The 25,036-nt window shown below is 41.1% G+C and overlaps 1 protein-coding gene across 1 annotated transcript in view; it reads left to right on the top strand.

Moving 5' to 3' along the window:
* Positions 1–25,036, top strand: part of PARD3B (par-3 family cell polarity regulator beta) — a 2,091,605-nt gene that overhangs the window by 1,029,717 nt on the left and 1,036,852 nt on the right.

Here is a 25,036-nt window from a genome sequence, read left to right on the forward strand (position 1 = left end):
GGGAGCACAAACGTGACAAATGGTTATTTAATTGCATTGCTGTTTTGCTATGGTGAGCAATATATGCACGAAGCAACCTTATAACATCTACTGCAATCATAATCGTCACACATACATCCTCTACTTCCTTTTCTAAACTAAACCAGAAAAATCATGGTTATTTTTATTTCTTTAGAAATGAATTAAAATAGAGTTGGCAGTTATTAGATTTGATTCCTTTTTTCTGGTCGATTGCTATAGTAGATTTTAATGACCATGAAATCTTTAAAGTGCAATTTGATGAAAAGTAATGTTTTTAGATAGTGTTCAAGTCTTCACAAAGAGGCAAATGAAAACATGCTCCTTTTTAAGATGTCTTTTTAAATAACTTGACATTCTTTAATAGTGAAAATAGCTGTCCAGCAAAGTATTTTCTGTGCCATAAAGGCTCATTGTCACTTTGGGCTCTACAGTCTCAGCCGTTGTTAAGTGCAGAAGTCACCATTATTTAATGCAGCAATACTAAAGCAACACATTTTTGATGATTCACATGGTAATAAAAACAAATATAGAAATATACATTGTGATGGCAGATAGCGTCCACAAGCCAAAGTAGCCTGCCTATTTTCTTTTTTCTATTCTAATTGTAATTTAAAGCCCAATAAAGTATTAGTTTTAAGTTTCAGCAAATGCCTCTTGCTTAGCCAGGTGCACCATTATGAATTTAAATGACTTGGGATGCTACAGTGTTGACCACAACACAGCAGCATTGCAAGATTATCGATTGTGTTGTTGAGAATATAAATATATGATATGGACACTGAAGAGCAAGTTCAGTGAAGGAGATATTTAAGAACAATGGGCATGTGATTGTATGTTTTTTTTAAAGTAATAAATATAAAGCATAATTTAGGACATCAAGGTATCATAGACCCAAAGAGAAAGTTGTATGGACCATTTTAAGTTTTGAATAAAAGTATGGCGAAAAAAAAAAAAAGTACCTGATGAGTCAGTTAATTTACAACATTTTGAAATAGTGCATCTCTGCTAAAGGATATAATTTTATGCAACTTCTGAAATAGATAAATTCTACAGATTAAAAAAAAAACCTTTCAATAAATCACTGTTGAATTTGTTCTTGAAATTGGGCATAGGTTTCAAAGTAAATTGTGCATGTGCTTTTACCTATATAGTGTTTTCAGCCTTATATTATTTTTTTTATTTTGCTTTTTTCTTTAGATTTTGTTCATGTCTTTTCATTGGCAGCTCACGGCAACTTAGATTCAGGCACAGGAGGTATTTCCCTATACTCAGAGGGCTCACATTATAAGTACTTGAGGCAAAGGATAGTGAAGCGACTTCTGTAAAGTCACAAGGAGCATCAATAGGATTTGAATCCTGGCTTCCTTGGTTCTCATCCTTACTTAATTTTCAAAGGGAAACTACATGCATAGTTTCTCTTTGAAAATTAAGTACAAGGTTAGAACCCAAACCTGGTAAGCGCACACACACATTTTAAAATAAAATCTTTATTTGTCTTGTTCCAGACCCACTCTAAATATACCTCTGTGATTGCTTTCCCTCTATCCAGCTAAACAATACATGCTATGGAATTCTATGTATACTTTTAGCTGTAATGAATGAGGTCAAATTTCTGACCTCCACTTTCCACTAGTAAATTGCTATTTAACCATTTTGATAGCTTTGAACATTGTCCTCTAAAAGTTTAATAAAGGTCAAGTATGCTGCAAGTAAAATCTAGAAGTCATGATAATCTGCACAGCAAAAGCAGTCAATCATTTAAGAGCATTGTGAGCTTGCTCTTTCACATAACACTAACATACATGGTAACATTGTAATGATGGCAGAACAAGATCAAATGGTTCATCCAGTCTGCCCAACAAGTACCCTCCAAACCTTATGTTAAGGGTAGTAAAAACAAAACCAAGCAACTGTCAAACCCATAACAAAATTATTGCTAGCAACATTTTTACGAGATGAACAGCCTTCTTCATAATTCAGGCAATGCTGCTTGAATATGCTTTGCTTTTGGACTTGGCCACAGAAGCAGTCCTTTGCTTTTTCCCTATTATCTGTGTATCAGTATCCTGGACCCTAAAAGTTGGGGCCCAGCATTGGCCGAATCCATTTCCCATTCCTCGTCGTCCCCCCCCCCGGTCAAAGTAGAAAGCAATATTATGGTTGTGTTAAAAGCATTGTGAGGCTAAATGGTAAAGGGTAATAATCCTCATGCTTTCCGTTAAGGGTAGTAACTGCCACTCCATGCAGGATAACCCCCATGTACCCTTTTCTTTATTTCCAACCTCTTAGCTTTAGGGGTCCACAGTGTTTATTCCATACCCTTTTGAATTTACTGTTTTCATTCTCACCACCTCTTCCAGAGGCCTTTCTAGGCATTCACCACCCTCTTCGTGAAAAAGTATTTCCTGATGTTGGTTCTTCGTCATCTCGCCTGAAGTTTAATTTCATGACCCCTATTTCTAGTTTCCTTTACAATGGAAAAGGTTTAAAGTTCATACATAATTAAAACTTTTCAGCTATTTGAAGGTCTTTATTATATCTCCCCTGCGCTCCTCTCTTCCAGGGTATACGTATCTAGATCCTTCAGCCTGTCCTCATAAGTCTTCTGATGCAGATAACACACTTTTTTAGTTAACCTTCTCTTTGTGAGCCCCTTCATGTGGCCCTTGCTAGATGATAGGATTTTGTGAACCTGTTACTTTTCTTGCTGAAATTTTATCTTCGTTTTCATGATGGCCGCTGGATATAGTTCACTGCTGCAACGGATCCCTGTGTGTATGAATCGAGAAATGAACCACGGACCCCACAAGAATAAAGACTCAAAAAGTAGGACAAACCAATATAAAAAATGCAATTTAAATCACACATTAATTAATATATCATGTAGCAATAATTTCACTGTAGCAAACTGCTTGTTTCTTACATTATTTTTAATCAATATACAAGTTATAAGTAAAATAAATCGCTTAATAACTGATTTATTGAATGAAAAAAAACCTGACTTTTTTGCAGTAACTGAAACTGGGCTGAAATCTATTGATAATGTTATATCCAATCAATTAGTTAATTCGCAGTATGATATTTTTTCTATTCCAAGAATGCAGTGGAGGGGAGGTGGGTTAATGTTAATAATAAGAAAACAATTCAAGATGAAAATTGTACCGATTAATATTGCCTAATCTTATGAAATCACCTTATTTGAATCCGACCAATTGCAGCTCTGTCTATTATATTGTCCACCCGGTCTTTTAAATCATAATATTTCACCGCTGATTGAATGTCTTACAGTATTTATGAATCCTAACAAACCCTCTCTACTTCTTGGTGATTTTAATGTACACATGGATGATTGTTCACTGGATAATTCATGCTCTATTTTACTTGATTCTTTATCAGCTCTTGGATATAATCTCTTCTCAAGCCCCTACCCATAAAGCTGGCCATGCACGTGATTTAATTTTTTCTAATTTTAATCTTTGTAAAAATATTACTGCTAGCGCTACACAAATTCCGTGTCAGATCATTTTTTAATATACACTGAAGCTGAATTTAATTTTCCTTCAACTCAAATGAATGAAGATCCAATATACATAGCTCATCGATCTAAGCCTAAATTAGATGATCTAATTACTGAATTTGTTATGTTTCAGACGGCCTTAAGAGGCCTTGCATTCTGTTATGGGGAGTGCTGGGAGAGCGGTCCCCCTTAGAGGGAGTGTGCCCTTGGCATAATCCCAGGTGGATCAGGACCGCACCAAGGGTAGGTGTAACGTGTGACAGCATGGGTGGCGAGAGATGGCCCGACCCCCAGCCGGACCTGAATGCCTCTGGAACCAACTATGGAATGTTAGTAATGAACAGTCCTCTGACTGTTCCTGGCCCTTTTGGACCTGCCGCTGGGATGGCAAAAGGCAGCAAGCCGGACTCAGGGCGTGGGCAGACAGAAGTTCAGGAACAGAAGACGAAGGCCGGACTCAGGGCGTGGGCAGACAGAAGTTCAGGAACAGAAGACGAAGACTCGGGAACCATAGACTGTAGACGTAGACTCAGGAACTTGGAAGGTTCAGACGTTGGCACGGTCCCTTAGGGCGCCCTACACAGCCAATACCACTGGTCTGGTCATGGACCACCCTGTCCTACATCCGCGGGAGCGGAACCAGCGCAGGAAAGGAATGAGGTACTAAAGACAAGGAATCAGGAACAAAATGCTGCACACCGGCAGTCAGGAGCGAGGTACTGCACACCGGCAGTCAGGAGCGAGGACTGGGACAGGAACAACAGGAACCAACATCAAGGAACATCAGGAATGTGCAAGATACCGGACACCAAGCTGGAACAAAGAACGAAGGCCTGACGGAGCGCTGGAAGAGGAGACATCCAGAGATGAGTAACTCCAATGCAAGGCAAAACATGAGTGCTGGAGAAGAGCTTTTATACCTCAGGAGAAGGCAACTCCCTGGGAGGAGTCAAGATGGGCCACACCTCACTGGCCCTACAAGAGTGGAGAGGAGCCGCAGGCCCGCCCTTAGGAGAAGGGCGTGGCCCACACCAGAGCATCCAGGCTGTAGTGGAACAGGCCGTAGGTAGGCCCTGCTGACATCGAAGGCCTCCCAGGCTGTGGAACAAGATCCGGATGATTACTCAGGCGAGGCCCCTGCTTCAGAGCGGCCTCCAGAGAAAGTGAGAGGCCTCCTGTGGCACAGCTATGGTAGGAATCGTAACAGAATTTCAGACCCTTAAAGACAAATTCAAGATAGATAATATAAACAACGTAACCTCCGCTTGGCTAGCGGAATGTACAAATATTGCAAATAAATTATGCCCAACCAAGTTCAAAAAAATCAAACCTAAGGAAAGTTTAAATCCCTGATATAATAGAGCATTAAAGCTGCAAAAACAAGTATTAAAAAAAATGAGATAAATTGGAGAAGAAATAAGACTATACAGCTGCCTGATATTTTTAGAACAGCTCTAAACTGTTACAAAAAAAGCATAGAATGTGTAAAAAATGGTTTTAAAAAAAAATAGAAATATCACTGCATAACCCAAAAGAACTATTTGCAATTGTTAAAAATTTAACAAAAAATCTCTCTGGTAATGATAATGGTCTATCAGAAGATAAATGTACTGAGATTGCCTTATTCTTCAAAGAAAAATTTGATACATTAAATTCTAATTTTAATGCTAACCTAATTCAAGAAGTAATGATGCCTGTTAAACCCGATGTAAGATGGAGTACCTTCGAACCAACGACATCCTTTGAAATTGAAACACTTATTAAAAAAACTGATTCCGGCAAAACATCCTATAGATGTTATTCAAGTACCTATTCTTAAATCCATTGCAGATACCATTACTGCTTTGGTTGCTGAAATAGTAAACTTATCTTTAAAAGAAGGTATTTTCCCAGATATGTTGAAAAATGCTATAATCAAACCAATTCTTAAGAAACCTAATTTAGACTGAACCCAACTAAATAATTTTAGGCCTATCTCTAATCTTTCATTTTTAGCAAAACATTTGGAGAAAATGATTCAAAACAGCTTGACTTTTTTTTTAGAAACCAATAAAATTTTATTTCCGAATCAGTTCAGTTTTAGAAAAAAATGTAATACAGAAACTCTTTTAATTGCTCTCATGGATACAGTTTTTAGAGGCTTTGATACTGGACATAGTTATTTTTTAGTGCTTTTAGATTTGTCATCCGCTTTCGACACTGTGTTGACCATAATATTTTATTTGCTTGTTTAACAGAAAAAGGTATTAAGGATACAATTTTAAATTGGTTCAGGTCCTTTTTGAATAATCGCTCCTTTCAAGTTAAAATTAAGAACTCTATGGGGTAGATTTTAAAAGCCCTGAGCGCTGTTTTTTTAAATGTACCCCTATCTCTGATAAGATATCCTTGCAAACTGGAGTGCCACAGGGTTCAACCCCTGTCTACAACCCTTTTTAATGTTTATGTATTACCAATTTATCATTTTTTAAATGGACTAGGCCTAAAATTTTATATTTATGCAGACCCAAAAGAGTGCTGTAACAAATTTACATAGTCCACTGATCACAAATTCCAATCAGAAAGTTTTATTATTTCATGTCAGGCAACTCCACTGTAAATACTGTTAGAATTTGCAGGGTCCCCCGACACGGACCCGTGTTTCACCGAGGTTGCGTCGGGAGGGACAATCAGGTATTCTCAGTAAGTTCTACAAACAAAACATTACAGGGACTATGTTAAATGAAGCAAAACAGTGCCGACCAAAATTCAAATGTATACAACAGCATTATAAAACATACCTTTACACAAGTCAAAACTGGTATGGCAGGGAGCGCGTATAGCATTCTGACAAAGGCATTTTAACTTCTAAACAAAGCGCCAAAACAGACACGGACCAATCAGCTGCCGGACAGAGCTAGCCAATCAGGGGTGAACACATTGTAACCAATGGGAATCAGGTAAAATAAAACCATTCAATCTCCTTGTTCAAACCTGCAGGAGATACAGTATTCAATAAATATATCCACTTTTGTACACGTCGAATCCACTGTTTATTCCTGGAATAAGCAGCATGGTATCTATGTACCCCTTTGGACCCTGCCAGGTACTTGTCAGCTGGATTGGCTACTGTTAGAAACAGGATAATGGGTTCTGAGAGAAATGGACTCCCATTCTAGAGCCCAGATTGATGAATCTGTTGAATGAGTATGAAGGATTAAAGTTCAATCATTATACACATTGGAGGCATTAAGTTATAAAAGGCCATGATTGGCAGGAACTAAGCCAGGATAGTTATATGTAGTTAGGTTCAATGTTGATTTACTAGTAGAACCAGAGGTAATATTTCAAGCAATCTGAAAAGGTGGATTTATTGATCATGTATCTAATTGGTTAAAGCTGCAAAAATGGGGTAATTTGTACAGGAAGAGCAGGAACAGGATAGGGGAAAGATGGAAGGGAACTAAGAATCAGTTTACATTTTCAAAGGCTTCCTCAAGGTAGAATACATGCCCAAGGATACCTGAAAAACATAGGGGTAGATTTTAAAAAAGAGCGCGATCGCGTACTTTTGTTCGCGCAGCAGGCGCAAACAAAAGTACGCTGGATTTTATAAGATACGCGCATAGCCGCGCGTATCTTATAAAATCCTGGATTGGCGCGCGCAAGGCTGCTGATTTTGGGCAGCCTTCGCGCGCCGAGCCACGCAGCCTGCCTCCGTTCCCTCCCTTCCCCTACCTAACCCACCCCCCCGGCTCTATCTAACCCCCCCTTACCTTGGTCCCTCGATTTACGCCTGCTAGAAGCAGAAGTAAATCTACGCGCGCCAGCAGACTGCTGGCGCGCCATCATCCGACCGGGGGCTGGTCCGGAGGCCTCGACCACGCCCCCGGGCCGGCGCCGCGTCATTCGTCCCCGCCCCGACACGCACCCTTAAAAAAACCTCGGGACTTACGCGCGTCCCGGGGCTCTGCGCGCACCGGCGGCCTATGCAAAATAGGCCGCCGGTGCGTGAGGGCCCTGCTCGCGTAAATCCGGGCGTATTTACGCGAGCAGGGCATTTAAAATCCGCCCGATAATTTTTTTTCTAAATCAAAAGCAATCCTATTGTTTTTTCTGTCTTATATCAAAAATAGGTAGCTAGATCCAAGTGGAAGCTTCAGTGAACTCAGTGGTTTACATCAACAAAAGTGGCCACAAATATGCTTAAAACTACTTAATCTAAGGATATTTTCCAACAAAATTTCCTGCCAACATCTTTTACTTCTCTAGTCTTTGTACCATGAAATGTGAAGAAAATTGTCTTTTCTCCTTGAAAAGATAGCTTCATATAGTAAAAGCTTTTGTGTGAGAGATGAACATTGGCCAGTCTAGGCCATGTAGCATACAAGCATCTGACATATGACCTTCCAAATTCTGTCCTACCATTGCCCTCCGCCTCTTACTGAGTAAATGTAATTTAGATTTGATGCTGATTCAGACAGGGGTCTCCAGAGACTTATTACTGCTACTGTATTGCAAATGTAATGTTATAGTAAGAAAATGAGTTCAGTATTTATACTCTGCTTTAGGCTATCCATTGACTTAAGCCAGCTGTTTGTTCTACACACATTCTAGCACAAGTCATTTGAAAGTGAGAGGCATCATGTATTTAAACCACTCAGCAAGAGCAATTTCATCCAGACACTGGGATGATAAAGTCAGTTTAACATCCCAATTCAAATTCTTGCTGAGTAGTATTGTTCATTGTGCTGTATTGTAGTATTTCAGATTAGGGATTTTAATCAGTTCCTAGCTTTGAGTCACGGTGTTCACTGTTAAAACACAAGATAGATTTATACAAGTTCATCAGCATGGACTCTGCACTTCTGTCCACATTTTCTTCCAAGCCTTCCATGAGTCAGGTTTTACATATGAATATAAGTACATTAATTCACACGACATTAACGAAGTTATTTCTATTCCTCCAGACACACACAAAAAAGATGTTGCCTTTGGTATATTTTCTGTTATCTTCATTTATTTCATTGTGTATACTTGACCTTTCATTGAGAACTCAACAGGATAAAGGAAGAGCTGAGTATTTCCTGCCTTTGTCCCATTCCGAAGACAGCAAACTGCCTTTGTTTATCTCCAGCACAACTTTTGATTTCTCTGGGAGACTATATTTCCTTTTGAGTTATACCTTCCAGCAACCCCTTTCCCTTTTGTTTTCACAGATTTGTTTAAATATTTTCTCTGTTATCACTTGCTTCTTGCTGAGGGCCCGCTGTCTGTCGGCAACCGTACAGGAAGCGCTAGAGTATATTGGTCTCTGAGATCCGACCTCCCTTTATTCTACAGCTGTGAGCCTCTGTTTCCTGTAAAATCTGTTACCCAAGTGAACTGTGTGCATCACTAATTTGGATTTTTTTTTTTTCTAATTTCCTTACCAAACTAATGGGTCAAATGTTATCCATTGATGCAGTTTAAATCTTCTACCCCTTGTGGGTTTGTAGAAGACCCAAGAGAGATAAAGTAAACGTCTGCTGCATTCTGAAAAGCATTCCACTGCAACACACTTCTTTGATAATGTTGCTTTGGAAAGTGCTTTTAATTACTAGCTCAGAAGATGAGTGAGTTACAGATTACCAGTTAAATGCTCAGGAAAAGAAATTTGTTATCGGGTTACCAATTATTGGCTCTGGTAATTAATTGCTTGCATTAGTGATTTTGATACTGATAGCAGGTAGAGGTTAGCAGCTATTGCTAAAGTAGTCAAAGATTAAGCTTTTATATTTCAGTGCTTTGCTGAGATTCATTTTGCAGTAGTTTATTTACTGTATTTAGTTTAAGAGACTAATATTCTGCATGTATCTGTATATTTACAGCGTATAATAAAACAGTTTTACATGATACGCATCAAAAACATGGAAAATCTTATGATGCTACAAAAATTAGTTCAGCATCAAGCCCACAGCTCCTGATGTGCTGTAATACTAGGTATGCCTAGTGAAAAAAAAAATAGGTCTTTGCTTCTGAAATTGTTTAGGGCAGTCAATTAGTCATAACTGCTCTGGAAGTGAATTCCAGAGAATGGGTCCCGCAGTGAGAGAGCCTGATCCTGGGTCTCCCCCAAACATGCAGCACACAGTGATGGTACCTCTACTAAACCTTTCCTTGCAGAATGTAATGCTCTCCTAGGATGGTAAATGCATATTAGAGCATTCAAAACAGATACATAGGGACGGTAACTTTTAAACAGGCTCGCGGGCGCACATATGCGCACATTCATCAGCCTGCGACCAGGGACTTGGCCATTTTATAACATGCATGCATACATGTACGCATGTTATAAAATAGCCTAACTGTGCGCACATATGCACACAATTTAAGTGGACGCGTGCCTGTGTGTGCCAATGCCGCTTCTACCACATAAGTGGGATTTTAAAAGATGCGCGCTGACGCCATTACCAGTTATCCCAGTTTGTTTGCAGTTTTCCCAGGTAAGGGATAGGGCTACCAACACCCCCCCCCCCCCCCCCAGTTTAATAGTCTCCCTTCTCCCTTGTTAGCCCCAGACTTTAAAACTCTGCTGATATGTCTATTTATCTTTATTTTATAACTTCCACATCAATCATTGCAGAAGTAAAGTTACGTAGCAGGGGAACCTGCAATGCCCTGCCCTGCCCCTTTTTGGGAACTTTTCATTTGTGTGCGCAGCGGAAGATACGTGTTTACTTGGGCGGCTTTTAAAATCCTCTCGGCGCATGCTGGCCCAAATTGTGTGTGTATCTCCCGGTTTTGACACACCAGGGTTTTAAAATTCACCTGTGTGTATTCAAGACTTTATGAATTATTATAGCAATTTTTTATGTTATTTTATATTGAATGAGAAGCCAGTGCAAGATTCGCAAAATAGATGTGATATGTTATCATAGGCACATACCAGCTAGTATGGGTGCCGCTGAATTTTGAACAATCTGTAAAGGTTTAAGTAATGTATCAGGCAAACCAAGATATAAATTATTACAATAATCTGGTAAGGACTAATGCCTGGAAAAACAGAGCGAAAGTCTTTGTATGATAATAATGGCTTGAGATGTTTAAGCAATCAAACCTTAAGGCAAAAGGAGTCACAATTCTTATATGGTCTTATGGAAAATAAGGAAAAGTAAAAGCAATATATAGAGCATTGTTTGCTCTCTTAAAACTAATACTGATGGGTGTTACTTATGTAAATTATATTGCATGTTATTATTTCAAGAGAACACTAAAGTGAATACCACACCTGAAATTTCTCACTGCTTCCCCTCTGGATCCTTGAGTAATACAGATAAGACTGTGATTATGGGCGGTGAGGGAAAAGGGCAGGGATATTGCTGTTGCTGGAGATTGCTCTTGGTCCAGGTAGTATCAGATATTATCTCTATGGCTAAGCTGTGGCTTCTTACAGGAGATCACACAAGTAACCAGTTTTTCCAGAGCCTAGCAATTACTAGGCTTTCATTATTGCCTTACTCGAAACCTTCAAATTCCAAACATAAATTATCTAAATCAGTAGGTTCTTAAAATATCTGCTGTAGGGGGAGTGAGGAAGGAGAGAGGAGGAGGTCCACTCACCCTGCCGTTTCGCTGCTTGCTGGTTCGAGGAACACCTGGGACTCGTGAGTAGCTCTGTCGCAGAGCTGTGACATCACGGAAACCCCGCCCCCACTGACTACTAAAACCGCGGTGGGGCGGCGCCCCGTCTAAGCCGTGCACGTCGAAGGGGTGCACGGCTTGGACCGGCTTAGACCGGTTAGGCCGTTGGCCGGCAGGATATTTTGAGTTTTGTGTTTGAAAAAGTTTTCAATGGGCAGGAAAATGAAGGCGAGGATGTTTACATCATCACCCTCGCAACAACAACATCTAGGACCGATGGACCATCACGTTATTAGAGTGATGGAAGAGCCAAAAGAGGACAGTTTGGGGGCTACATCCTATGCCTCCATTAGTCCTGGCAACGGCCCAAAGTCTCCCCAACAGCTGACTGGATTTACAACGCCAGATGCGGCAAGGAACCTGGTAGGAGAAGTCCATGGAGACTTAGATCTGCAAATACAGACTGAATCTCAATGGACTGAGAAACCTTATATATCAATTTTGGAGGATATACAACCACTAGGGGATAAAGGTGCATGTAGTACTGTAGCAATACAGCCCGACTACACCTTAAGTGATCTTGGGAAAACGATCTTGAAACTTGATAGAAATATATTGAAAATGAATGAATCACTGTTAACAGTTATCAAGTCAAATAGAAATATGATCGAAGAGCAGGGGAAAAAAATTGAGAAATGTGAAAAAGATTTAATAGCTGTGACTAATAGAGTACATTTAGTACAAAACTCAGAAAATGCATTTATTCGAGATAGTTTGGGTATACATAAAGATATGGAATATATTGAGAACTTGTTTAGGGCAAGGAATTTGAGAATTATAAATTTTCCTCAAACTAGACTTCTCTCATCCTGGGAGTTATTTAAGAAATTTTTGAAGGAAAATTTATCATATGAAGAGGAAGAGATACCTAATCTTTCTAAGATATATTATTTACCTAAAAAACCCTCTAGAATAGTAGGGAATTTAAATGATCAGGAAAACCCTTCCTCTCCTGGTATTTCGACCTTCTTAGAAGAGTCGATGGACCAGATTAATAACAGAGCAACTTTAATTATTTCTTGTGTTTCAGAACAGGATAAAGAGAAATTGTTTAAAAAATTCTTTGCTGTTAAGGATTTACTATTTTGTGGTCACAAAGTACAAATCTTTCCTGATGTGGCTAGGACCACTCAGGTAAGGAGGAGAAGCTTTTTGTCCCTGAAAAGTAAAGTTCTAGCATTGGGTGCAACTTTTTTTTTGAAGTTCCCTTGTCTCTGTTTAAGTAATTACCAAGGAAAAAAATTTGGTTTTATTGATCCTTTACAGTTAGAGACTTTCCTTTTAGATAAAAATCAAGTATCAAGATCAGAGACTGAAGCCTAAAAAAAGATAATGATAACTCCTCCTCCTATATTATATTCAGAATGTTAATATCTGAGTAATCTTTATATTTCTAGTGTTCTCCCCCTTATTATGGGTTATAAAGAGATATACAAATGAATAAATAGTAGTTTATTTCCTTTTTATCTTATAAGAGTTGTATTTTCTTATTATTCATTGTATGATATCATTTATTTTCCTGTTTCATGATGTGTAACATTGATGAAAATTAATAAAAATTTAAATATAAAAAAAATATATATATCTGCTGTAGGCACTGGTCAGAACAAAACAAGGGAGTTCTGCACTGACTTTGGTTGCTATCCTAGTGCTCCACCACACTGCACTGAGTCAGCCGCCTCCTGCCCCTACATCATACCAGCAATGGAAATTGAAGTAAGAGGCTGTTTCTGCTGTGGTTACTGCTGCTTACCCAGCTCAGTATATCTGACTATATAAGGTTTCCTCCCCCCTTCACCTACTTAAAAATAACGATGCATAATCTTGGTCAGGGGATGCTGTTGTTAATCTTGTGGCTATCATCGCCAGTGCTACTACTGGCTGCAACTCTTACTGAAATAACCTTCGTTGGAGCAACCTCTTCTGCCCTTGCTCCTCTCCATGTCAGCTTTTTAATGCCATTGACTTCGTTGAGAAAGAGTTAACCAGTGGGTAATGGGTTATAAAGTGTTATACTGTACATATTTATTTTATTTATTTATTTAACAGTTTTTTATACCGACCTTCATAGTAAATTACCATATCGGATCGGTTTACAGTTTAACAAAGGGAAAAACTAGAGAAACAATTCACGTAAACGAAAGATAACAATAAGTAGGAATAAGTCAAAGTTACAATCAACAGGGGGAGAGAACTTGGAAGCTTGCAACAAGCTGGAAAGAAGAAAGGCCGGTAAAAGTATTGTTACCATAGAGTGTACAAGTTAAAAACTTAAGAACGGTGCTTTAACCTGAAAGTCTCAGAGTCCATTTTTTCTTTGAGAAACGGAGTGCCAGACCGGGTAGGAATTAGAGATGTGGTTCGTTTTTCGCCCTATTTAGGAAATTTAACGAAATTTCCTAATTCGTTTCTGTTTCGGAGTATCCGAAACACGACATAAACGCCGTTATTTCGGAGCCCCCGAAACCGGAAACGAAATTTTCCCCGCAATTCGGGGGAAAATTCGTTTTCGGGTTTGCCTGGGGAGAGGGGCAAAAATTATTTTTTTTTTATTAAAAACCACACCAAATTTAAATTAATTATAATACACCACCCCCCGATCCCTCCCCAAGACTTACGAAGATCCCTGGTGGTCCAGCGGAGTCCCGGCTTCCATTTGCCATGCCCTCCGTGCCCTAGTTCGTGCCAGTGCAAGCCGCGCGCCAAAATGGTGCCGAATAGCCCGAACGACCATGTCACAGGGGCTTTCGGCGCTATTGGTCAGCCCCTGTCACATGGCCATCGGCGCCATCTTGTGCTCCTATCATGTGACAGGAGCTGACCAATGGCGCCGAAAGCCTCTGTGACATAGTATGGGCAAAGGCTATCGGCGCCATTTTGGTTACTGGCAGCCGAAAACGAAATCGCTTTCGGACCCTTGCTGGACCCCCAGGGATTATTGGCAAGCCTTGGGGGAGTCAGGAGGGGGCAATCCGAAATAGGCTGCTTGAAAAAGTGCTTTTAAGTGATTGATCCTGCTCCTCTCCCATCCCCCACTGTCATTTGGCTTTCTGAATTAAAAAAATAAACATATAAATAAAATACATTTTCCCCCACAAGTTTTAATGGGAAACAAAATGGAATGTAAATGAAACAACATTTTTGTTAGATTATTTCATTTTGTGGCATTTCTTATTTCATCTCGAAACAAATGCACATCCCTTTTGGATGTAAAGGCTGCATTGGAAATAGCTCTGGAAGTTGTGACATTCTCCTGGTCACAGGATGTCACTGCAGTGCTTGATCCGTATACAGGATAAAATGAAAGTGAAAAATAGAAAATAAGAAAGCAGTGCAGAATGGCCGTCTGATAAGAACCAAGAAGGGAAAGAGTGATTAGAAATAAAATACATCAATACCTCTATAGAAAAGTCAGTAAAGCATATATAACAAGTAGCGTTTTTAGATCCCTTTATTAAAACAAGAAATTAAATATTTCAAATGGTAAGTATTTTGTAGCAGCAATGCCAATATATAAAATTACTAAAATACAGGTCGATACAGTAAAGTGTGCTCCGTCGGAGCGCACTGTCAGCCTGCTCTGGACGCGTGTTTTCCCTTACCCCTTATTCAGTAAAGGGAGGAAAACACGCGGCCCACCCGCGGCACCTAATAGCGCCCTCAACATGCAAATGCATGTTGATGACCCTATTAGGTATGCGCGCGGGATCCAGTAAGTAAAATGTGCAGCCAAGCCGCACATTTTACTCTAAGAAATTAGTGCCGACCCAAAGGTCGGCGCTAATTTCTTCCGGCGCCAGGAAAGTGCACAGAAAAGCAGTAAAAACTGCTTTTCTGTGCACCCTCCGACTTAATATCATAGCGATATTAAGTCGGAGGTCCCCAAAAGTAAAAAAAAGTAAAAAAAAATAAATAAATAAATTTGAATTCGGCCCGCGGCTGTCGGGCCGAAAACCGGACGCTCAATTTTGCCGGCGTCCGGTTTCCAAGCCCGTGGCTGTCAGCGGGCTCGAGAACCGACGCCGGCAAAATTAAGCGTCGGCTGTCAAACCCGCTGACAGCCGCCGCTCCAGGTCAAAAGGAGGCGCTAGGGACGCGCTACTGTCCCTAGCGCCTCCTTTCCCTCGTTTGCACCGCGTCGCCTAATTTGCATACTGGATAGCTCGCACCGGCGAAGGGCCGGTGCGTGCGCCGGGAGAGCGGGCGTTCGTCCGCTCTCCCGCGGTTTTACAGTATCGGGTTGATAACTGGGCTTAAATACCTTTGAAGAATGCAAATAAGGATATTAGCTCAACATACCATGTATTTGTAAATTTTGTATATCCATAAGTGGAAGCTGAATGGATTTGCCCACTGAATGTTACCCCTGCAACTTAATACAGTACTAAAAATACCCAATAAATATGGTAAAGACTAAAGGGGATCTGTTGAGAGAACCAAAATTATTAGAATTAAGTTGATAGATTAGCCAGACTTGACATCTATAGCTTTGGTAAAAAGAAACAGTTTTATTGAGATACCTAGCACACTGATGAGAAAAGAATGCATTGATTTTTAACAAGGTCTTTGAAATAATATATCAGTGTAAAACAGAATGTCAGAGAGTGGAGTAAAGAATGAAATAGATTTTAACCAGTTCTTAAAAATAGATTCACTGAAAAAGATTGCTGAAAGCAGAAACTTAACACCAAAGCAACAAAACCGTGCAATTGCACAGGGCGGCACACCCGGGTTGGGGGGGGAGCAGCTTCGCGAGCAGGTACAGGCCCATGCTACCACCAGTGGACACTATCACACTGGCAGCGGAAGAAACAGAAGGCCCCTGTGGCCGCCGGTGGGCTCTATCCGCTATCGGTGGAAGAAGCCTGTCCCGCAACTCCTCCTTGAGTGCAGGCTCTGTGGCAATTCTTAGGTCCTGGCCCTGTGGTAATTCTCGCGAGATGAGAATACAGGAAGTGCTAGCATCACGAGTATTGAATTACCGCGAGGCCAGCATGCAGGAAGAGCTGCAGAATGACTGTTTTCCCCAAAGTGGATGGTACAGGTTGGTGGTGGCAGTGCAGCAGCAGGAGAGGAATAACCCATGAACCTAGACTACCTGATCTGCATATGTGTGTGAGTGAGTGGGAGGCTGCCTGTGATGGGTGTGTGTATGTGAATGAGAGGCTGCCTTTGATCGGTGTGTGTGTGTGTTAATGGAAGGCTGCCTGGGATTAGGTATATATGTGTGAATGGGAGCCTTCCTCAGATGTGTGTGTGTGTGATTGGCAGCCTGCCTGGGATGAGTGGGTCTATGTATGGGAGCCTGCCTGAGATGGGATGGGTGTATGAATGAGAGTCTGCTTGGATTGCATTCATGTATGTGAATGGGTGTATATGTGTGTGTGAATGGGATCCTGCCTGGTATGGTGGTTATGTGTGTGCACATGCATGCATGGGAGCCTTTCTGGGATGGGAAATGTATGTATATGAGAGAGAGAGAATGGGAGCCTGCCTGGCATTTGGGTGGATGTGAATGGGAGCCTGCCTTGGGGGGGGGGGGGGGTGAATGGGAGCTTGCCTGTTGTGTGTGAGTGTGAATGGAAACTTGTCTGGGTTGTGTGTTTGTGTGTGTGAGAGAGAGAATGGGCTGCAGGTAGATCCCAACCTGCCAGCAGCTAAAATGAAGAGGCATACCCCAGGGCAACTGGCAGATCTCAACCAAAGAAGATCTGGAGATGCCTGGGGGTTTGTCTGAGAGGGAGGATATATGTGTATGAGCTTGTGTGTGTATATGTACATAAGAAAGAGAGGAGAAAGTTTGTGCATCCCACTCCCACTAATCCACAACAATCTCAGGGTGACAGGAAAGCAAAACTTCCCAGGTATGGAGAGTGTAAATTTTTTAAATCTTTTTTAGTTTTATTTTTCAGGTGTTATTTAATGTGTCTGCTATTTTGAAATATTTTATTTGTGTTTGAGACATTTAAAAAAAATTGTATGTGAGTTTTTAATTATTCGATCTTTTATTTGTCATTTGTTTTTGGAATGTTATTAGTTTGTTTTCACTATAATGATTATGTATTTTTTTTATTTCTTGATTTTATTGTTTAATGGTTGAGGAATGGTGATATTTTTATAGAGTTTGACTTCCTGTGGTCTCCAGTTCAGGTTTTGTCACTTTTATATTTCTACTTTATGGTTGCTGTATTCTGTATTTGATGAGGGCCTCTTTATGTTCTGCATGTGTGACTGAGGTGATTCTCCTAATAGGAAGTGTATTAGTGTTTTACGGCTTTCAGAGGGGTCAAGACTTCACAGAACACATGTTATGATATACCTAACACCTTATGGGTGTGTTTTTGAGGGGTTTCAGGTTGGCATCACAGCAATGCTTGTAAATATAATTTAAATGATATTTTTATCTCAGAATATGGTACTTTGATATTTTTCATGTAAAATGTTATTATAAATGCATAACTCTTAACTGTGTGTGGAGCAGGCTGAGGGGGGAGGTTGGGGTGAGGTTGCATTGTGCAAGGCTGTAAGGTTGCCAGGGGAATGGGGGTTGGGGGTGGGTGTTTGTCATTTTTTAAAGTTTGTATCAATGGAAGGAGCTGGGATTTTTTTTTCATGAGCCCAGGACAGGCAATGAATACGTGTGTGTGTGTGTGGGGGGGGGGCAGCACAGTCATTATTCGCACACGGGCAGCAAAAAAAACTAGCACCAGCCCTGTGCTCTGATCAATCAGTACCATACATCTGCTTGACTTGTAGTACTGTGTATTTACTTCAGGCTTCCTTTGTTGCTCAGTTTTTCTTCTTTTAAATTTTATATTTCTAAAATTTTACAATTTAATTGTATAATTGTGAGGAAAACATTTCCTGTCAAGCAAGAAAGCCTTTATGGCAAGGCATACACTGTCCTCATTTTATCATGAAAAGAAAAAGGAAAAGAATAATCAATTAGGCATTCAAATCCACATAATTACGGAGATGAGAGAGGCAACGTATCTGGAAAGAAGAAAAGAGAAAATGTATAAAACCTAGATATGACTGATAGAAATTATATCCCATGAATTTACCACATAGCCCTCACTAGCAAGCACTCAGATGTAGTAGAAGTGCTAGCAAACCTTTTTTCCTATAAATTTCAACACCTGTGGAAGATCAAAAGAAAAATATAAAACCCCTTCATATTTAATTATATGGTTGGAAAGAAACTTTAAAAAAAAAAAATGCACCCATAGTAACTGAATGCTATTGATAGTTCATGAAAATTTTACATTTGTCCATCTACACAGGTCAGGATATATCCCATCCTTATTATCAAAAACAAGAAATCTCTATTGCAGGTAAAAAAAAAAAAATGTAGGGTCTACTCCTTGCCAGGATCAAGGCATAAGTTACAAGAAGGGTTTACCTCCCTGATGTTTCCAACACTTCGGTCAGGTCTAGATTATCCACATGCTATTCACCATTTCTCCATCCAAAAGTATTTTCTTTTTAAAAAGAGAAAGATAGTAGACCTCAGACACCGATGGAACAGACACAGCAAGGTATTTAAAGATGTCAAAGAAATATTTTTTTTAACATGTCAATTGGTGTTATAGTAGGAGATGTAGGAAAATTACTGTATTGCAAATTATTTCTTCTGATTTTATTTTGTAGTATCTTAGGGGTAGGTTTTCAAAGGGTTACACGTGTAACCCTTTAACCCCCCCCCCCCCCCCGCGTGCACCGAGCCTATGTCCAGGGCTTATGAAAAAGGGCTGGGAAGGGGGTGGGGCGGCGGTCCGTGGGCGGTCCCGAGTCCTCCGGCACAGCGTGCCGGCAGCTGGCGGGCATAACTTAGACAACAAAGATAGGGGGGGGGGGATTTAGGTAGGGCTGATGGGTGTGTTAGATAGGGGAAGGGAGGAGAAGGTGGGGGGAGTGAAAGGAAAGTTCCCTCCGAGGCTACTCCGACCCCGGATTTTATAACATGCGCGCAGCTATGTTATAAAATCGGGCGTAGATTTGTGTACGCCGGGTTGCGCGCACAAATCTACACCCGCGCGTAGTTTTTAAAATCTGGCTCTTAGTCTTATTACAAAGAGCAGTTGTCTTTTATGAGTGACTTGAAGAGTGGAAATATCACTTTGTATTTCGACGGGCGTGCATTATGTTTCATGAAATTCAATTTGGAAAAGGCTTCTGGAAAATTCAAATAACTGAGAAACACAACTTATGATTGTGCGCATGTGTGTGCAAATGCTGCCTCTACCATATAAGTGGGGAGATTTTGCTAGGCACGCATGCCGATGCAAATACCTGTTTTCCCAGCTCTTTCCCAGTTCGCCACGCTAAAGGATAGGACTTTCTAAGTTCCCTAGCTAGACAGCATCCTTTTTACCCTATTAGCCCTGACCCTTCAAACCCTGCTGACTTGCCCCCATTTCTTTATCTTAAAACATACGCACCATCCATAGCAGAAGTAAATTTACTTGGTAGGGAACCCCAGCGCACACTTGTGTACATAAATACTTATGTGTGTACGTCAGGATACATACCCAGAATGCCCATGTTTGCCCAGACTCCAGCGATGCCCCTCCCCTTTTTTACATCACAGTTTGTGCGCATACTGGGAGGTACGCATATACTCAGGCACCTCTTAAAATCCGTGTGGTGTGCACTGACCCAAGATACGTATCTCCTGGCTTTGGCACGCTTAGGGCTTTTAAAATCCTCCTGATTATGAGGGGTCTTGTGTAAGGTGGAGAACACAAATTTAAAAGGAGCAGACATAAGATAGGCAGACAAACTAACAATCGCTGCAAGAATAGCTGGGCCTATGTCGCTCGAGCTTTCCCTTCTACTCTTCCCTATCAATCTCCATGGTCAACATTCTTCAATACTGTGCTCGATCATCAAGGTTGGGACAATTTCTTGTTTGGTATCTTGCAAACTTTCTGACATTCCCAGAGCTGCCACCTCATCATCATCCAGCGCTGGTGGACCCCATGCCTCATCTCTACATGGCAGAGGAAGGGGAAATCTGTTTGAGTTCAAAGAAGCCTTGGGGGTGGGCAGCCTAACAAACTATCTTCTTTGCTCAGTTCTCACCATTCAGCAAACCTAAGACTCCAGCCTGCATACTCTGTGATTAAAAAAATATATATATATGTAGCCCCTTCTTGGTTTGAGGTCCCTAATGCAGGGTAACACAGTCCCAGTGCTACTCACTGTCCCAGACCTCTCGCTCATTTCTCCAGTTACTCTGTGGTAGACAGCCACTGGGAAGCCAGGGTTCAAATGATGGGGAGGAGGATAAGCCTCCAGGGCCCTAGACTCTTGTGAGTGAGTACTTGTACAGTCTCTTTCACCACTCAACCACTCTCTCCAAAAATATCCACATGGGTAGATCTTAGCAGTTCAGTAGGCTGGTTCGCCAGTTGGAAAAAAAAGCAGGCAGAGACTCGGAGTGGTGTTGAAACAAAAGAACTATTTTACTGAAATATAAAAAGCAGAATCCAGACATGAAAAGGAAGAATCAGCATAAGGAAAAGATGAACGATAATTCCAAGTAGTACAGTCTCTCTGTCCATGGTCAGCCTCTGAGTCAATGTCCAAGCTCCTTCCAAAGCCTTTTTCTGGTGATAGGAAAGAAAATAACCTATCTTCTTTCCAAAATGGCAGGGAGATAGTGGTGGAAAAATATTTCCCTCCAAACAAAAAGGAAAAACCCTTTCAACAAACAGCTCTTCAAAAATCAGTTCTTACTCTGGGAATCCACTCACCCCACTTTCATTGGGCGGAAGGTGATTCAGGACTCTGCTTTAGCAGGGTACAGAGCACAGGAACCAAAATCCTATCCCCTCAGACAGGGAATTTTGCCCTTCTAAGCTGGAAGCTGGTCAGAGAAAATAGCCAACTCTTTTAAAGTCCAATAATCCTCCTCTTCTTTTCCACAAGTCGAAACCCTCTAGGTGTATAAAGGCTCTAGCAGGGCTTCTGCACTTGAAAAATCCCAATTTTGTAGGCTGTGGGTTTTACAGGGATTCACCAAAAATCCAGTTCTCTCCAAAAGTAATATAACTTCAACCAAAACCACATCCAACCACACCCTGGGCATGTTTAACCCAGTTTATAAAGGAGAGCACTGACCAATTCCCCCAAAAAAGGGGTAAGGGTAAAAACCTGGGGAGGATCCAAAAATCAGAAATCACTCATGGGAGAAGCATCAGGGGTACGATTTGAATTTTCCTCTTACCATAGCAAGAGACAAATCTCCAGTCAGGTCCAGTTCCAAATGGAGCTACTAAGGGCGGATTTTGGGAAAGTATCGGCTGGGGGATTTTTATCCATACTGGCGCATGGGTATACAATTGCATACACACAAAAAAAATGTGTGTGTATACAGATAAAACTTTAAATTAAAAAATTCTGATTTTAGAGAGACTCTCATCATTCATACTTTCAGGAACTTCAAATCAGTGTAGCTTTTCAACACAGGTAGTATTTTTTTCTCCAAGGACAAGCAGGATGGTAGGCCTCACACATGGGTGACATCATCAGATGGAGCCCTGCAAGGAAAACTTTTGTCAAAGTTTCTAGAAACTTTGAAAGACACCCTGAGCATGCCCAGCATGCCGCTAACCATGCGTCCACACAGGGTCCCTCTTCAGTCTCTCTTTCTGCAAAGCTTCAGCCTCACGGTTGTAGAGCTCGTGATTGTTTCTTGGAATTTTCAAGTTTTGCAATTTTTCCATCTTCCAGCATTGCGTTGGGTCCCTCTGCAATTTTGCAGTTTTTCCCTCCTCACCTTTTGGTAAGTTTTTTCGGGTACTTGCAGTTGATCACCAACTACATCGCTTTCCAGTGTCCGCCAGCCATCAACCGCGCACCACGTTCTTTTTGTCATAGCATCATCCAACTTTCGCCGATGCTGCCGGACTATGTCCATCATAGATCCCCCACGAGGTCTGAATTCTTTGCCTGGTGCATCACACGATGTCCGTGGTTGTGATCTTTGTGCCCAGGTGATACCAAGGGTCGTCGAGAATGATTAGACAAGATGGAAAAGCTGTTTGGCTCCAAGAAATCAGCTCAGTCATCAGCATCTAGGGCTTCTACTCCGCAGGAGAAAGAAGTCCCAGCATCAACCCCATCGGTGTCACCTCCGCTGCTGTTCCTCAATCCCAAGGTAGGAGCAGGTGACTAAGCATGTTCAGTGTCTTCCCGGTCTAGTTTAGGCTCTTCTCCATCATTGTCGGTTCCGGGTAAAGACCGAGGTGAGCACCAGGAAAAGTCGAGGAAGCACTGAACACCGTTCATCTTCCTCCAAGTCAGACCATGGGAAGCCATCAACCGCATCAGTTCCTCCCCTGAAGCGGTCTCACCAGTTCTTCTGAGGACTCTCGGCAGCCTCCACTGGTGCTGGTGGAGGGTTCGGTGTCACCCCGTGACTCAGGTGTCGCTCCGATTACGCTGCCGCCGCCTCCTCAGGCCATTCTATCCTTGGCAGCTTTTGAGGAGGAGTTAGAGAGGTGCATGAGGTCAGCTGGGCCCTGCAAGGCATCAAGCCCTCTACCCCTCCCCCCCCTCGTGTCTCCGGACGTTCAAAGTGAAGGGGAGGGCCCCCTATGATCCCTGGGAAGGGGAGGTATTTTTTTCCTCCACAAAGGAATCTGAGGATTTGCCTTCGGAGCCTTCTCCACCTGATGGAGGACTTTCTGGATTCCAAGAGGACTCAAGAAATGCCTTCTAAAAGGCCCAGAGCCTGTACCATCACCTGATTTGAATATTTTGGCAGTTTTGAAAGCTGCAGCTTCAAAAGGATATAAACAAAATATATATACATTCTAAAGGAGAGCTATGAAATGACAGAGTCTGCACTCTGAGAGACCTATGAGGATTGTCATATGGATCTAAATTTGTGTAACTTTAGAGGAGAGGAAAGGAAGTAGTGATATGAGAGAGACATTCTTATTCCTCAGAGGTATAAATAATATACAAGAGGCAACTCTCTTCCAGTGGAAAGGAAGTTCTAAATCAATTGTTCAAGGTATAAGGCTGACTCAGGAATAACATAATAACATTTTTCTTTATAGAAAATGTGATTTTCTATATATGAAACAACCTTCCATCGGAAATGGTAAATCAAATACAGTATCAGAATTCAAAAAAAGAATTGGGATATGTAAACATAAACATGGGAGGAGAGGAGGAGGAAAGGGGTAGTAAAACTACAGGTTTGGTGGGGTAGATAGGGGAAATTGGAAAGCTGGATGGAACTTGTACTTTCTGTCACCATATTCTGTGTATGTATGACTGCTCATGAAAACAATGTATTATATAGAGCTGGGCAGCATATTGTAACACCATCCCCCCCCTCCCCCCCAATTTACTCGTCACCTCTAGGTGCTGAGTGCTATTAAAAATGTTAATGTTTAGAAAATTTATACTATTTACCTAAACTCTTAAGGTAATCTACATGCCTACAATTCCACCTTGAGTAGGGTTAATTATAACAGGTTTAATTCCACGATGATGGTACTGAAACCTATTGGGAGCTAACTGACAGCTATGCTTTTTAGAGGATCAGAACAGCAAATGCTTATTATAGGTTTCACTTAAATAAGGAAAGTTGAGAGAGATCAACTGTTTATGTCTGTGTTTGGGGGGAGGGTCTGGGTATACATGGAAGATGTTTTTTTCAGAGGGTGCCAAAATACTATATAATGTGCTTTTGACTTTTCTGCAGATTTGGGAGTCTATTATTAACTAACAGACATTTAATGTGTGTTAACACCAGTATTACCTGTTTTCTCATCTACCAAAATGGTGACACAGAGAATAACTTTCAGAAAACTGTACCCAGCCATATATAAGCATGTATATGGAGCTGGGCAGAAGTACACTCACATTTTATAATTCACACATATGCATAGAAAATACACACATTAACCAACGTTCGTGTGTGTAACATGTTTGTACCTAAGTAATCTCACACGCGCATACATTTTCACCAAATTGCAAAAATACGTATGTCATTTTTTCTAAGCATGAACTTCCAGTTCTTCAAAAGCGGGCTAATTCCAAGATTGGCCCCACCCCAGCATGCCAGCCTAATTTCATCACCAAGGATGTGTCATGACTGGCATTCCCTGGTAGTGAAAATAAACATTTATTGCTCCTAATCTTGAGAATCAGGAGGATCCTCCAGCAGCTCAGTCAGGACTAAAAGGGCCTATAGGCAGAATTTAATAGAAAACCTTCCTCCCCCACAGGGTAAGTACATTGTGGGAACTAAGGATAGTTGTAAGATGCATTGGGACCAGGTAGGGATGGAGGAGCAGTTGGGTGGGCTGGTGGTGTAAGTAAGGGAATATTGAGGGCAATTGGGAGTGGGCTAGGGGGTGTTAGGGGTTGGTATGGGGTAATATAGGTAGGGGTTTGATTAAAAGGGTAAATGATGGGGCAACTGGGAGTGGGGGTAGGGGTGTTAGGGGTGGTAGAAGAGGTAGGGCATCGTTTCAGGGAATGGTCACTAGAGTCTAAGTTTGATTCTGCTATAAGCAGTTCTAGCAAGAAGATAGAAAAGGATCTAGGAAAAAAAAAGATTTCATCAAATTTACAGCTATTGGTGTGGGCCAATGTGGAAGTGGTACCTGTCTTGAAAGCTTGACCTGTTTTGTGGTCAGGTGGTAAAAAAACTAATTTATTGCATAATTTAGGATAGATATTCAGTGGGAACACTATAAAGACATGTTTCAAGTTTGTACATTGATCTCCCAGCCATCAAGTCAATAAAGCATTATTTTTCTACAACACCACAGGTGTGCAGAGTGACTTCTTAGAGACATTGACTAGTGA

This window comes from Rhinatrema bivittatum, chromosome 6, assembly GCF_901001135.1.
Source record: "Rhinatrema bivittatum chromosome 6, aRhiBiv1.1, whole genome shotgun sequence".
In the NCBI taxonomy this organism is placed as follows: Eukaryota; Metazoa; Chordata; class Amphibia; order Gymnophiona; family Rhinatrematidae; genus Rhinatrema; species Rhinatrema bivittatum.